Source organism: Leiobunum rupestre, chromosome 6 (assembly GCF_980474605.1).
Source record: "Leiobunum rupestre chromosome 6, qqLeiRupe1.1.hap1, whole genome shotgun sequence".
Classification (NCBI taxonomy): Eukaryota; Metazoa; Arthropoda; class Arachnida; order Opiliones; family Sclerosomatidae; genus Leiobunum; species Leiobunum rupestre.
The window spans coordinates 3685999-3702004 of NC_143389.1; the positions used below are offsets into that span (position 1 = coordinate 3685999).

Genomic DNA, 16006 nt, shown 5'->3' on the forward strand with positions numbered 1-16006 from the left:
GCAGCTGCCTGGTTTCTTGGGAGACGCGTTAGAAGACCCGGGTGCAATGTTCGATGGAGATGCGTTGCGTATTTTCTTCGGAGTTGTCTGGCCGATCAAGGTAGGAGACGTCTTGTGCCTTTTTAGGGTCGTGAAGGTAGGGATTACAGGTGCAGGACGGTGTTGGTCGTCATTCTGATTTTTCTTAGGGCTCAAAAGTATGTTGGCGTAGCTTGAAACCATATTCTCAGCCATGATAGCGTCGAACAAATTAACGGCTGCCTCTCCTTTCTCTTCCTCCGTGAGATCGCGCCCCGCCTGTTCCTCGACGGAGATGAAACTCTCCGAACTTTCGCCGGCCGAAGCATCTGCTGCCGTGACCGCTGTTGTGTTGACGGCTGTCTCGCCCTCGGGATCGCCGCTCGCTGCCGCGTTGCCGACATCCGGGACCTCCTTCTCAGGTAAGTTTTTATTTTTCTTTGGGCAATTAGCCCTGTTGTGCCCAGGTTCTTTACACCCAAAGCACAGCTGTTTTACACCGGAATACGTCACCAGGTAATTTTGGCGATTAAAGGTCCAGATGTTGGGGACAGGCCTCGCCATCTTAATCTTTACACGCCGATTGCCGTTACGGACTCCCGCCAAATCCGGCTCTTTGTGTACCTCGAATTCATGGGACTTAACTTCCCCGTACACTTTTAAGGCTGTACATATTGTATTAGGCTGGATCCATTTCGGAACGTTGCGGATGGTAATCCATCTGGTATTCGAGTCAATTTCCTGAAGTTCAAAATCCTTCCCGTTAACTGACAAACAGTTACTTTCCATAAACTGATCGTAAATGGCTTGCTGCAAAAACGTAATCAAAAAGATGCCGTTGCCCAAGGGCTGAAGGGTATCCAGTACTCGGTTGGCGGCCTGGGCGTAAATAGCCCGCGCAACATCCACGCAAGAGGTGGACTTATCGGCCACCAAACGCGCAGTCCGCGCCCTCTCCGCTGTCGCCATACTAATGACGAACAGCTACGACACAAAAAATAAAACTCCCCCAAAGGGGTTACAAATTAACACACCAGATACGACGAAACGCGAAAACGCAGTAAAACGCGAAACTAGGCTTAGCGCCGGGCAACGAAAACGGGAAACACGGCCGCCGCCTTGAAAAAGGCAACGACGCGCGAGACGAGAGAGAAAAAACGCGTCGACGGAGCGATGCGGACGCACGTCTGCTCTCTCCGCGGATAAGAACAGATACTACACTTTGATCTTAGCCAAAAGGCCGAGAAGCGATAACCCGCTAGGAGCCGTCACTGTTTAACAAAGTAAAAAGAGAGAATTCGAGCATTTCAAATATTTCATAATTACGTCACCGAATGTTGGTCCTGGTGGGAGATGACAACGTTTGTAGCCATCGCGCGAACAAAGGAGAAGACGATATCTTGAATCCGTGAAATAGAGGTACACCGCCAGGCCCGGACTGGCACTTTTGGGGTCATCGGCTAGAGACAGTAGAGTGGGCCACTTTACCGGGCCGTATGGAAAAAAAATCTAAATGGTGGTTTATAGGACCATAAATAACGTATTAAGTGTACTAGATTCTACGTGAAACGTCAAACGCGTTTAAATGACCATTTAGGAAAAATTTATTATAAGCGAATAGAGCGTTCTATAAAAGTGGACCATAACCGGTCACTTTTCATACAGACTATAGAGCTGGTTCAGCAGGACTAACAACTTTTGTTATTCTTTGGTTTAAGAGAATTCGGCTTATGTCCTGTCTTTATATGAATATTTTAGAGACGTACCTTTTAGGAGTTGTAGGAGGCACCCTAGGTGTTGAAGTATGTTTGGGGTTAAGGATATTTTCATGATCTAAGTTTCATCTTAAACACGTGGATTTGGGACTAGTATTTTCTAGAATTTTGCTTATTTGCCATCATACATTTATTACAAAAATCATTTAAAATAAGAAAAAAGGCGCGGAAAGCAAAGCCGGAAATATGTGAAGCCTAGGCTAGCAACTACGCTACTAATAAAAATTGACTGCTCTCAATTTCTTACGGGTTTGCCAGATAAATATATTTCTCTAAGACGAAAAACCGGCCAAACCTTCACCTCCTCCGAACTCCAAAGGGGGAAAGCACACCACACCAATTTTATAGATTCGTAAACGCGCCTTCCCAATCGACCGCCATCACCTTACAGTCTACGGGGAGGGTGATGAAAAAACTGGTTTGGGGGGGGGGGGGATGAAATTTCTGCGGTAAAGGGCTTGCTCGTTGGTTGTCTGTACGATAATATCGGCGCCCAGTAAACGTTTCTAAAAAGAGTGTATAGAACGTTCTATTGGAGCCGCATGCAGCCGGTGGCCCTCGGCGATCACCAACCTACCAGGACCTGGCTAGTCGCGGCTTGTCCACCGCTATCAATTACACTCTAGCGGCAACGGCCATATCACGCTGAATACACCGGTTCTCGTCTGATCACCGAAGTTAAGCAGCGTCGAGCGCGGTCAGTACTTGGGAGGGAGACCACCTGGGAACACCGCGTGCCGTTGGCTACTCATTTATTTTCGCGGGATGGGATTTGCGTCTTTTAACAGGAAAATACCTTCATCCTATCATTTTGACGCTGCTTTTTTATGCAATTAAAAGTTCGCCCAGACGATAATATTATTTCGGTCAACTCTTGGCCTTTTTTTAACAACTGGCAGCATCTTTCCGTGAATAAAATACATGTTAGTATCAAAATTGAACAAAATAAAATGGCGAGAAAATTGGTTTTCATTTTATTCTACTTAAGGCTTGTACTTAAAATAGTACTAACTTACTTACTTACTTACTTACTTACTTACTTACTAACTAACTAACTAACTAACTAACTAACTAACTAACTAACTAACTAATTAACTAACTAACTAACTAACTAACTAATTAACTAACTAACTAACTAACTAACTAACTAACGTTTATCTCTAAACAAAAACATTTCCGCGGTAAAATCCACTCTGAAATGGCCTTTTCTGGTTTTGGAATGAAGTCCAAAGTTAAAATTTTATTAACAAATTCTAATTGTGAAATATATTTTTTGTTCTAAATTTTAATCTTAAATGTAATTTAAATAGTTGAATCTAAAAAAGGACTTTTGGAAAATGTTTTATAGAAGGTTTTATCATGGGACAGCCGCATGGATTAGGGGAGTAACCCAAAAATACAAAATATCAAAACAAACCACGAAATTAAATAATAAAACGGAGACAGAGATATATTTTTTAAACAAAATAATATAGCTAACTTTTATCTATTAATTGTTTTAGGTGATGTAGTTTATGTAAAATATAAAAATGAACCTTGGCACAATATAAATTTAATGTCATGTTTTATTGATACTTAGAAAAAGTAACAAACATTTCAAAAGTCAGATCTTTGAGATCATTATTAAAAAAATATAACATTTTAAATCCGAACTCCTCTATAAATATTAAAATTATAAATTCCTAATCTACTTTAACAAAAGATATATCATATTAAGTTTAATACTATTAATGTTAGGAATAATCATGACTTTGAGATAAATAGAACAAAAATGTTTAATTCCAAATATAGTTAATTATAGAGCAATATATAATAAATGATTTTGTACTTACCAAAAATAAGCCTTGCCACTTTATATCTTGGTAATGTAGCTGCCGCGGGCGGCGGGCCCCCGGCGGCGACTCACTGTCCACGGAAGACGGGAAGAGAGAAAAAATGGAGAGGGGCTTATTTCGTGTTTTCTCTTTACGCGGAACATCTTGGCTGGAACCCAATGACCTAAAAATGAGGGGCGCGCTGTCTCTACCCACCATACCGAAACCCGCGAATTTACGTTATGAAAACCGGTTCCTTCAGCCAACCACTTAGAACATGCACGATTTACGAACCTTGGGTTACGAATAAAACCACAGGAATAACACAGAACAACCTCTTTTCGCGCCTTTATTTTACCCCTCTTACTTGCCTCCCGCTCGTCGGCCATTGCCTCTGCCCTAAACGGGGAGTCTAGCATCCACTCCTTGGGTATCCATAATGGAGGAGAGGACTGAAAGGGGGAAAACCAAGCATGGACGCGCCCAGGAAAATACCAAGGAGGATAGGAAGGGAGGCGAAGTAGGAGGGATGAACGCGGCAGCATCCTTGTAAGAAGCTTAGCGGCGGGAAAATTTCGGAAAAATGGCGGCTAGACGTAGCGTAGCTGCCGCAATCTTGCCGCCATTCATCCCTCCTACTTCGCCTCCCTTCCTATCCTCCGTGAAAATACCGCGAAAAAGAGTGTATAACTAGGTAAAAGAAAATTCAAAAACTGGAATCTTTCCGATTCTTCATTATTAACTATTCGACAATAAGGATTTTACCACTTATGACGTCAGAGGGGCAATATATTATAATAAAGAAATATATATAAAGACAGCCAAATAACATTTCCCGGAAATACTGTGTTGCGCAGTGCGCCATTATAAGAGCGTTTGATTTTTGATTTCAAGAGAGAAGTGGGCCGATCCCGGATTTACTGCAATACCAGGCCGACCCGTGGCGGAGGTGGAGCAAGCTCCGACCACTCCGCCGCCGTCCAAAAATAAGTTTAATATCTTGGGCCCCGATGGGACCCGTATCAGATATTAAGCTGATAAGAACAGATACTGAATTTGTTTATTTAAATTCTGGTCAAAAGTTACAAATGTTCGCGTTATTAGACATTAAATTAGCGCGAACACTGTTTAAAACAAGAGAACACTTTTCTAGATTCGGACGTAGCATCAATCGTTAAGAGGTAAGTATTTACATTTAATAAACAAAATTAATATTTTTCTTTGACTACTAGTTAGTGTTGGTCACGGTAAGTAGTTTTTACTTAGTTTTTACATTCTAATTAGATGTATTTTACTTCAAAAATTTTAAACTAATGCAATTTCTTTTTCAGGTATAACAGGGTAAACATATATCGAGGTAAATATAGGGTAAGTATTACATTTAGGCATACAATTTATTTTTTTAACAATAAATTATTAAAAACTTTTTAGCACTTGTTTTTTAAACATTTAGAATTTAAAGGCGTATTTAAAACCATGTATTTTAACTTAAAAGAGTTATTAAAAACATATTTACAACTCGAGCCAAGGTTCTAATTTTTCCCTTTTTTTGAGTCCTTTTCTTGAGGAGGACTATGACGTCGTTTGAAACGTATCCGAAGTGTACTCTCAGCATGCTTTAGACAGTTATCCCGCCATTCCATGATACGCGTATCCGTCGATTTTAGTGCCTTGGCACGCCGACAGAAATCTTCAATTTCGGGCCTCGACAATTTAGCCCAATTCCAATCGCGTTTGTAAATCTCAGGTTCCTTAGTTGATTTTGACTCAGATTCCGGCCCGGAGCGTGTCAGTTGACCTGGAGACTTAAGTGCGTCGGCATAACCTTTGGGGTTGGTTTCGGATTTTTCAGGAGATGATTCCGGCGATGACAGATACCAGCCATCTTGGCCCTCCTTCCGCTTGTTAGTACTTGACGTACCCTCGTCCATTTCGTTCTGGTTTTCCCCATCGCCAGCCAGTGGTGGTGGTGGGGTCGAGCTCCTAGAGCTCTCGGGTTCCTTGTGTGCCGGAATCCGGTCTTGAGTGTCGGTGCTCTGTTGAGTCTTCAACGCCTTGTTTTTCTTCTTCGGGCAATCCCGAACCTGATGAGTGTCCTTCCGACAATAAAAACACATTCTTTGGATACCCTGGTAAGTAATCTGGACACGATGGCTGCTGATGGTCATCAGGTTCGGGATTGGGCTTCTCATACGGACTTCAAGTCGTCGAGTGCCGTTCTTGAGGTCTTTGAACGGGCCTTCCTGGTAGGTTTCCCAGGACTCTGATATTACATCACAGAAGGATCTAAGAGCGGCTCTGATGAAGGGAAGATCCCACCAACTCGGCGCGTCTCTCAACGTGATGTACGATACTGGATCGGTGACCCCAATGATGTCGACTTGTTTATCGCCAACCATAAGGCCGCCTTCTATGGCCTTCTGATAGCAGGAAGTATCTTGAAATGTCACTTGTGCTTCATATTTTCCCATAGGCTGGAACACGGAGATTCCATTTCGTCCGACCAGATCAAAGAGAGCTGAAGCAAGATCTTGGTTATCGACATCTTGGAACTTAATCCGAGCTGTCGTTTTCTTTAAGGCTGCAGCTGAAGCTGCCGTGGAGGACATCGTTGACTGCGCAGGAGCCATGGCGATGTTGGTGGCAACCGCCGAAGCGGAGACCGGAACTCAGGAACCGCTGGATGGATTCAAACGGCAACTGGGAGACAGGATCAGCAACTGGAACTGGAACGGTGACGTCTGGCAAGACAGCGTGGCAGGCACAACGAGCAGGTAAGTAAACTTCCCCAGCGCAGGATAAAACGGTTCCCGGCCTTTGACTTCGAAGAAAGGAGCAGATACTACACTTTGATCTTAGCCAAAAGGCCGAGAAGCGATAACCCGCTAGGAGCCGTCACTGTTTAACAAAGTAAAAAGAGAGAATTCGAGCATTTCAAATATTTCATAATTACGTCACCGAATGTTGGTCCTGGTGGGAGATGACAACGTTTGTAGCCATCGCGCGAACAAAGGAGAAGACGATATCTTGAATCCGTGAAATAGAGGTACACCGCCAGGCCCGGACTGGCACTTTTGGGGTCATCGGCTAGAGACAGTAGAGTGGGCCACTTTACCGGGCCGTATGGAAAAAAAATCTAAATGGTGGTTTATAGGACCATAAATAACGTATTAAGTGTACTAGATTCTACGTGAAACGTCAAACGCGTTTAAATGACCATTTAGGAAAAATTTATTATAAGCGAATAGAGCGTTCTATAAAAGTGGACCATAACCGGTCACTTTTCATACAGACTATAGAGCTGGTTCAGCAGGACTAACAACTTTTGTTATTCTTTGGTTTAAGAGAATTCGGCTTATGTCCTGTCTTTATATGAATATTTTAGAGACGTACCTTTTAGGAGTTGTAGGAGGCACCCTAGGTGTTGAAGTATGTTTGGGGTTAAGGATATTTTCATGATCTAAGTTTCATCTTAAACACGTGGATTTGGGACTAGTATTTTCTAGAATTTTGCTTATTTGCCATCATACATTTATTACAAAAATCATTTAAAATAAGAAAAAAGGCGCGGAAAGCAAAGCCGGAAATATGTGAAGCCTAGGCTAGCAACTACGCTACTAATAAAAATTGACTGCTCTCAATTTCTTACGGGTTTGCCAGATAAATATATTTCTCTAAGACGAAAAACCGGCCAAACCTTCACCTCCTCCGAACTCCAAAGGGGGAAAGCACACCACACCAATTTTATAGATTCGTAAACGCGCCTTCCCAATCGACCGCCATCACCTTACAGTCTACGGGGAGGGTGATGAAAAAACTGGTTTGGGGGGGGGGGGGGATGAAATTTCTGCGGTAAAGGGCTTGCTCGTTGGTTGTCTGTACGATAATATCGGCGCCCAGTAAACGTTTCTAAAAAGAGTGTATAGAACGTTCTATTGGAGCCGCATGCAGCCGGTGGCCCTCGGCGATCACCAACCTACCAGGACCTGGCTAGTCGCGGCTTGTCCACCGCTATCAATTACACTCTAGCGGCAACGGCCATATCACGCTGAATACACCGGTTCTCGTCTGATCACCGAAGTTAAGCAGCGTCGAGCGCGGTCAGTACTTGGGAGGGAGACCACCTGGGAACACCGCGTGCCGTTGGCTACTCATTTATTTTCGCGGGATGGGATTTGCGTCTTTTAACAGGAAAATACCTTCATCCTATCATTTTGACGCTGCTTTTTTATGCAATTAAAAGTTCGCCCAGACGATAATATTATTTCGGTCAACTCTTGGCCTTTTTTTAACAACTGGCAGCATCTTTCCGTGAATAAAATACATGTTAGTATCAAAATTGAACAAAATAAAATGGCGAGAAAATTGGTTTTCATTTTATTCTACTTAAGGCTTGTACTTAAAATAGTACTAACTTACTTACTTACTTACTTACTTACTTACTTACTAACTAACTAACTAACTAACTAACTAACTAACTAACTAACTAATTAACTAACTAACTAACTAACTAACTAACTAATTAACTAACTAACTAACTAACTAACTAACTAACGTTTATCTCTAAACAAAAACATTTCCGCGGTAAAATCCACTCTGAAATGGCCTTTTCTGGTTTTGGAATGAAGTCCAAAGTTAAAATTTTATTAACAAATTCTAATTGTGAAATATATTTTTTGTTCTAAATTTTAATCTTAAATGTAATTTAAATAGTTGAATCTAAAAAAGGACTTTTGGAAAATGTTTTATAGAAGGTTTTATCATGGGACAGCCGCATGGATTAGGGGAGTAACCCAAAAATACAAAATATCAAAACAAACCACGAAATTAAATAATAAAACGGAGACAGAGATATATTTTTTAAACAAAATAATATAGCTAACTTTTATCTATTAATTGTTTTAGGTGATGTAGTTTATGTAAAATATAAAAATGAACCTTGGCACAATATAAATTTAATGTCATGTTTTATTGATACTTAGAAAAAGTAACAAACATTTCAAAAGTCAGATCTTTGAGATCATTATTAAAAAAATATAACATTTTAAATCCGAACTCCTCTATAAATATTAAAATTATAAATTCCTAATCTACTTTAACAAAAGATATATCATATTAAGTTTAATACTATTAATGTTAGGAATAATCATGACTTTGAGATAAATAGAACAAAAATGTTTAATTCCAAATATAGTTAATTATAGAGCAATATATAATAAATGATTTTGTACTTACCAAAAATAAGCCTTGCCACTTTATATCTTGGTAATGTAGCTGCCGCGGGCGGCGGGCCCCCGGCGGCGACTCACTGTCCACGGAAGACGGGAAGAGAGAAAAAATGGAGAGGGGCTTATTTCGTGTTTTCTCTTTACGCGGAACATCTTGGCTGGAACCCAATGACCTAAAAATGAGGGGCGCGCTGTCTCTACCCACCATACCGAAACCCGCGAATTTACGTTATGAAAACCGGTTCCTTCAGCCAACCACTTAGAACATGCACGATTTACGAACCTTGGGTTACGAATAAAACCACAGGAATAACACAGAACAACCTCTTTTCGCGCCTTTATTTTACCCCTCTTACTTGCCTCCCGCTCGTCGGCCATTGCCTCTGCCCTAAACGGGGAGTCTAGCATCCACTCCTTGGGTATCCATAATGGAGGAGAGGACTGAAAGGGGGAAAACCAAGCATGGACGCGCCCAGGAAAATACCAAGGAGGATAGGAAGGGAGGCGAAGTAGGAGGGATGAACGCGGCAGCATCCTTGTAAGAAGCTTAGCGGCGGGAAAATTTCGGAAAAATGGCGGCTAGACGTAGCGTAGCTGCCGCAATCTTGCCGCCATTCATCCCTCCTACTTCGCCTCCCTTCCTATCCTCCGTGAAAATACCGCGAAAAAGAGTGTATAACTAGGTAAAAGAAAATTCAAAAACTGGAATCTTTCCGATTCTTCATTATTAACTATTCGACAATAAGGATTTTACCACTTATGACGTCAGAGGGGCAATATATTATAATAAAGAAATATATATAAAGACAGCCAAATAACATTTCCCGGAAATACTGTGTTGCGCAGTGCGCCATTATAAGAGCGTTTGATTTTTGATTTCAAGAGAGAAGTGGGCCGATCCCGGATTTACTGCAATACCAGGCCGACCCGTGGCGGAGGTGGAGCAAGCTCCGACCACTCCGCCGCCGTCCAAAAATAAGTTTAATATCTTGGGCCCCGATGGGACCCGTATCAGATATTAAGCTGATAAGAACAGATACTTTTAATTGTTTATTAAAAGCTTCGTTGTTTTTTACATTGGACATTTTTACATTTTTTATATGTGTTCGCGTTTTAAATTAATTAAATTATCGCGAAACAGAGTCAAGTTCATAGTCAAGGTAAGTATACACTTTTGTTATAGGTTTTTAAGCATATAACTAATTTTCCTTTTTTTTTTTCAGGTTTAAAACAAAAGGAGTTGAGTAAAGTTAAAAACTTTTAAAACAAAACACTATAAATGATCGAGATAAAAACTAAAAAAGGTGGCAAATAAAATATATGAACAATACATTAAAATATACTTTAAAAAAAGCATATTAAAAGGCATCAGAATTATATTTACAAAACTCAGTATGTGACGTATTCTATATACAAATCTTGTTCTGGCGTGGATTTGGTGGCACTGGCGAAAGTCTTCTTCTCGTCGTTCAGGGTCTTTCCCTTCTTGGCAGCAATTCCTGGAGAGTTGGACATGCGTCGTTTTGAAAATTTTTCCTGTTCCTTGCTGACGATCTTTAAATACAGCTGTTTCCTGGTTTCGGTTGTTCCGTTCATGGTCTCGAGGTGTTCTTTCAATGATTGAAGTTGCGCTTGTGAATAATTGCTGATGGTTTCTAGAGCTTTTGGGTTGACGTATGAGTCCTGGGGGTCGCTGGGTGGTGCCTCTTGTGGTGTTGCTGCTTCTGCTAATGGATCGTGTTCTTTAGCAGAAGTACTGTTGAGTGGCTCCTGGACGCGCTCGGGCTGTTCCTTTGGAGACTCTTTCTGGCCTTCCTCCATGGGTTGGTTCTGCTCTGCTAGTCGGGCTCGTTTGACTTCACACGTGGAAGAGTTGTGACCTTCTTCGTCGCAAAAAAAGCATTTTTTGACGACGCCTGTGTAGTATATTAGTGCCCTGCTTCGTCCAAAAAAGAGGACATTCGGGATAGTTTTGCTCATGATTATTTTTACCGAACGGTCACCATTTTTTAAACCTTTTAATTCGGGGTATTCATCCAGACGGTGGGCTTTGATGGTTCCATATTGTCGTAGTGTGGTAAGTATTGCGTCCCACTGTATCCAGGAGGGGAGGTTCTTTATTGTGAGCCAGACACCGTCGTCTTCGATGCTGGTAATCTTGCATAGTTTTTCGTTGATGGACAGCTCTCCATAGGAGACAGCTTGCTGGAGGAAGGCCAGAGTGGTAAAGGTGAGTAGGTAACAACTTTTTCCAACAGGTTGAAGAGTCTCCAAGCACTGTGGTCCAAGTTTTTCGTAGAAGGTCCGAGCGACGTCCAGGAATCCGGCGTCGACTTCAAGCCGGGCAGTCCGTTTTTTTACCTCTGCAGCCATTAAGGCTGTGGAGAGGTCGTCGGTTGAAGGTAAGTCCCAAGAAGGAACGGCGTCAAAAGGTAATGGCAGGAGTCAGCCAAGTCAGGATACGGCGTAGTGACCAGGAACAGCAGCGACAGGTAAGTCTCAGCAGGACCAGGACCAGGAACAGCAGCGGAGTCAGGAACAGCAGAGGAACCGGAAACAGCAGCGGCAGCTTCAGAAGCAGGAACAGGAACAGGAACGTCAGGATACCGGCAGGTAAGTCAGCATCGCAGGAACTAGCTGTATAGCTGGAAAACTCGCTTGACGGCCTTTCGGCCAAGATTTCAGCGAAATAGCTGGGAACAGATACTACACTTTGATCTTAGCCAAAAGGCCGAGAAGCGATAACCCGCTAGGAGCCGTCACTGTTTAACAAAGTAAAAAGAGAGAATTCGAGCATTTCAAATATTTCATAATTACGTCACCGAATGTTGGTCCTGGTGGGAGATGACAACGTTTGTAGCCATCGCGCGAACAAAGGAGAAGACGATATCTTGAATCCGTGAAATAGAGGTACACCGCCAGGCCCGGACTGGCACTTTTGGGGTCATCGGCTAGAGACAGTAGAGTGGGCCACTTTACCGGGCCGTATGGAAAAAAAATCTAAATGGTGGTTTATAGGACCATAAATAACGTATTAAGTGTACTAGATTCTACGTGAAACGTCAAACGCGTTTAAATGACCATTTAGGAAAAATTTATTATAAGCGAATAGAGCGTTCTATAAAAGTGGACCATAACCGGTCACTTTTCATACAGACTATAGAGCTGGTTCAGCAGGACTAACAACTTTTGTTATTCTTTGGTTTAAGAGAATTCGGCTTATGTCCTGTCTTTATATGAATATTTTAGAGACGTACCTTTTAGGAGTTGTAGGAGGCACCCTAGGTGTTGAAGTATGTTTGGGGTTAAGGATATTTTCATGATCTAAGTTTCATCTTAAACACGTGGATTTGGGACTAGTATTTTCTAGAATTTTGCTTATTTGCCATCATACATTTATTACAAAAATCATTTAAAATAAGAAAAAAGGCGCGGAAAGCAAAGCCGGAAATATGTGAAGCCTAGGCTAGCAACTACGCTACTAATAAAAATTGACTGCTCTCAATTTCTTACGGGTTTGCCAGATAAATATATTTCTCTAAGACGAAAAACCGGCCAAACCTTCACCTCCTCCGAACTCCAAAGGGGGAAAGCACACCACACCAATTTTATAGATTCGTAAACGCGCCTTCCCAATCGACCGCCATCACCTTACAGTCTACGGGGAGGGTGATGAAAAAACTGGTTTGGGGGGGGGGGGGGATGAAATTTCTGCGGTAAAGGGCTTGCTCGTTGGTTGTCTGTACGATAATATCGGCGCCCAGTAAACGTTTCTAAAAAGAGTGTATAGAACGTTCTATTGGAGCCGCATGCAGCCGGTGGCCCTCGGCGATCACCAACCTACCAGGACCTGGCTAGTCGCGGCTTGTCCACCGCTATCAATTACACTCTAGCGGCAACGGCCATATCACGCTGAATACACCGGTTCTCGTCTGATCACCGAAGTTAAGCAGCGTCGAGCGCGGTCAGTACTTGGGAGGGAGACCACCTGGGAACACCGCGTGCCGTTGGCTACTCATTTATTTTCGCGGGATGGGATTTGCGTCTTTTAACAGGAAAATACCTTCATCCTATCATTTTGACGCTGCTTTTTTATGCAATTAAAAGTTCGCCCAGACGATAATATTATTTCGGTCAACTCTTGGCCTTTTTTTAACAACTGGCAGCATCTTTCCGTGAATAAAATACATGTTAGTATCAAAATTGAACAAAATAAAATGGCGAGAAAATTGGTTTTCATTTTATTCTACTTAAGGCTTGTACTTAAAATAGTACTAACTTACTTACTTACTTACTTACTTACTTACTTACTAACTAACTAACTAACTAACTAACTAACTAACTAACTAACTAACTAATTAACTAACTAACTAACTAACTAACTAATTAACTAACTAACTAACTAACTAACTAACTAACGTTTATCTCTAAACAAAAACATTTCCGCGGTAAAATCCACTCTGAAATGGCCTTTTCTGGTTTTGGAATGAAGTCCAAAGTTAAAATTTTATTAACAAATTCTAATTGTGAAATATATTTTTTGTTCTAAATTTTAATCTTAAATGTAATTTAAATAGTTGAATCTAAAAAAGGACTTTTGGAAAATGTTTTATAGAAGGTTTTATCATGGGACAGCCGCATGGATTAGGGGAGTAACCCAAAAATACAAAATATCAAAACAAACCACGAAATTAAATAATAAAACGGAGACAGAGATATATTTTTTAAACAAAATAATATAGCTAACTTTTATCTATTAATTGTTTTAGGTGATGTAGTTTATGTAAAATATAAAAATGAACCTTGGCACAATATAAATTTAATGTCATGTTTTATTGATACTTAGAAAAAGTAACAAACATTTCAAAAGTCAGATCTTTGAGATCATTATTAAAAAAATATAACATTTTAAATCCGAACTCCTCTATAAATATTAAAATTATAAATTCCTAATCTACTTTAACAAAAGATATATCATATTAAGTTTAATACTATTAATGTTAGGAATAATCATGACTTTGAGATAAATAGAACAAAAATGTTTAATTCCAAATATAGTTAATTATAGAGCAATATATAATAAATGATTTTGTACTTACCAAAAATAAGCCTTGCCACTTTATATCTTGGTAATGTAGCTGCCGCGGGCGGCGGGCCCCCGGCGGCGACTCACTGTCCACGGAAGACGGGAAGAGAGAAAAAATGGAGAGGGGCTTATTTCGTGTTTTCTCTTTACGCGGAACATCTTGGCTGGAACCCAATGACCTAAAAATGAGGGGCGCGCTGTCTCTACCCACCATACCGAAACCCGCGAATTTACGTTATGAAAACCGGTTCCTTCAGCCAACCACTTAGAACATGCACGATTTACGAACCTTGGGTTACGAATAAAACCACAGGAATAACACAGAACAACCTCTTTTCGCGCCTTTATTTTACCCCTCTTACTTGCCTCCCGCTCGTCGGCCATTGCCTCTGCCCTAAACGGGGAGTCTAGCATCCACTCCTTGGGTATCCATAATGGAGGAGAGGACTGAAAGGGGGAAAACCAAGCATGGACGCGCCCAGGAAAATACCAAGGAGGATAGGAAGGGAGGCGAAGTAGGAGGGATGAACGCGGCAGCATCCTTGTAAGAAGCTTAGCGGCGGGAAAATTTCGGAAAAATGGCGGCTAGACGTAGCGTAGCTGCCGCAATCTTGCCGCCATTCATCCCTCCTACTTCGCCTCCCTTCCTATCCTCCGTGAAAATACCGCGAAAAAGAGTGTATAACTAGGTAAAAGAAAATTCAAAAACTGGAATCTTTCCGATTCTTCATTATTAACTATTCGACAATAAGGATTTTACCACTTATGACGTCAGAGGGGCAATATATTATAATAAAGAAATATATATAAAGACAGCCAAATAACATTTCCCGGAAATACTGTGTTGCGCAGTGCGCCATTATAAGAGCGTTTGATTTTTGATTTCAAGAGAGAAGTGGGCCGATCCCGGATTTACTGCAATACCAGGCCGACCCGTGGCGGAGGTGGAGCAAGCTCCGACCACTCCGCCGCCGTCCAAAAATAAGTTTAATATCTTGGGCCCCGATGGGACCCGTATCAGATATTAAGCTGATAAGAACAGATACTACACTTTGATCTTAGCCAAAAGGCCGAGAAGCGATAACCCGCTAGGAGCCGTCACTGTTTAACAAAGTAAAAAGAGAGAATTCGAGCATTTCAAATATTTCATAATTACGTCACCGAATGTTGGTCCTGGTGGGAGATGACAACGTTTGTAGCCATCGCGCGAACAAAGGAGAAGACGATATCTTGAATCCGTGAAATAGAGGTACACCGCCAGGCCCGGACTGGCACTTTTGGGGTCATCGGCTAGAGACAGTAGAGTGGGCCACTTTACCGGGCCGTATGGAAAAAAAATCTAAATGGTGGTTTATAGGACCATAAATAACGTATTAAGTGTACTAGATTCTACGTGAAACGTCAAACGCGTTTAAATGACCATTTAGGAAAAATTTATTATAAGCGAATAGAGCGTTCTATAAAAGTGGACCATAACCGGTCACTTTTCATACAGACTATAGAGCTGGTTCAGCAGGACTAACAACTTTTGTTATTCTTTGGTTTAAGAGAATTCGGCTTATGTCCTGTCTTTATATGAATATTTTAGAGACGTACCTTTTAGGAGTTGTAGGAGGCACCCTAGGTGTTGAAGTATGTTTGGGGTTAAGGATATTTTCATGATCTAAGTTTCATCTTAAACACGTGGATTTGGGACTAGTATTTTCTAGAATTTTGCTTATTTGCCATCATACATTTATTACAAAAATCATTTAAAATAAGAAAAAAGGCGCGGAAAGCAAAGCCGGAAATATGTGAAGCCTAGGCTAGCAACTACGCTACTAATAAAAATTGACTGCTCTCAATTTCTTACGGGTTTGCCAGATAAATATATTTCTCTAAGACGAAAAACCGGCCAAACCTTCACCTCCTCCGAACTCCAAAGGGGGAAAGCACACCACACCAATTTTATAGATTCGTAAACGCGCCTTCCCAATCGACCGCCATCACCTTACAGTCTACGGGGAGGGTGATGAAAAAACTGGTTTGGGGGGGGGGGATGAAATTTCTGCGGTAAAGGGCTTGCTCGTTGGTTGTCTGTACGAT

At 41.4% G+C, this 16006-nt stretch overlaps 5 non-coding genes and 4 pseudogenes across 5 annotated transcripts; 3 read left to right on the plus strand and 6 right to left on the minus strand.

The window, feature by feature from the left end:
- Nucleotides 1–1092: 1092 nt before the first annotated feature.
- On the minus strand, nucleotides 1093–1270 carry LOC149938281 (U2 spliceosomal RNA; annotated as a pseudogene).
- A 1150-nt stretch (nucleotides 1271–2420) lies between these two features.
- LOC149938282 (5S ribosomal RNA) lies at nucleotides 2421–2539 on the plus strand. Its single transcript, XR_016481959.1, has one exon. It is a non-coding gene; the product is annotated as a 5S ribosomal RNA (ribosomal RNA).
- Nucleotides 2540–4502: 1963 nt separating this feature from the next.
- LOC149938283 (U2 spliceosomal RNA) lies at nucleotides 4503–4693 on the minus strand. The gene has a single exon (XR_016481655.1). It is a non-coding gene; the product is annotated as a U2 spliceosomal RNA (small nuclear RNA).
- Nucleotides 4694–6408: 1715 nt separating this feature from the next.
- On the minus strand, nucleotides 6409–6486 carry LOC149938284 (U2 spliceosomal RNA; annotated as a pseudogene).
- Nucleotides 6487–7637: 1151 nt separating this feature from the next.
- LOC149938285 (5S ribosomal RNA) lies at nucleotides 7638–7756 on the plus strand. Its single transcript, XR_016481960.1, has one exon. It is a non-coding gene; the product is annotated as a 5S ribosomal RNA (ribosomal RNA).
- A 1963-nt stretch (nucleotides 7757–9719) lies between these two features.
- LOC149938286 (U2 spliceosomal RNA) lies at nucleotides 9720–9899 on the minus strand (annotated as a pseudogene).
- A 1576-nt stretch (nucleotides 9900–11475) lies between these two features.
- On the minus strand, nucleotides 11476–11578 carry LOC149938287 (U2 spliceosomal RNA; annotated as a pseudogene).
- A 1151-nt stretch (nucleotides 11579–12729) lies between these two features.
- On the plus strand, nucleotides 12730–12848 carry LOC149938288 (5S ribosomal RNA). The gene has a single exon (XR_016481961.1). It is a non-coding gene; the product is annotated as a 5S ribosomal RNA (ribosomal RNA).
- Nucleotides 12849–14811: 1963 nt separating this feature from the next.
- On the minus strand, nucleotides 14812–15003 carry LOC149938289 (U2 spliceosomal RNA). The gene has a single exon (XR_016481478.1). It is a non-coding gene; the product is annotated as a U2 spliceosomal RNA (small nuclear RNA).
- Nucleotides 15004–16006: the final 1003 nt, after the last annotated feature.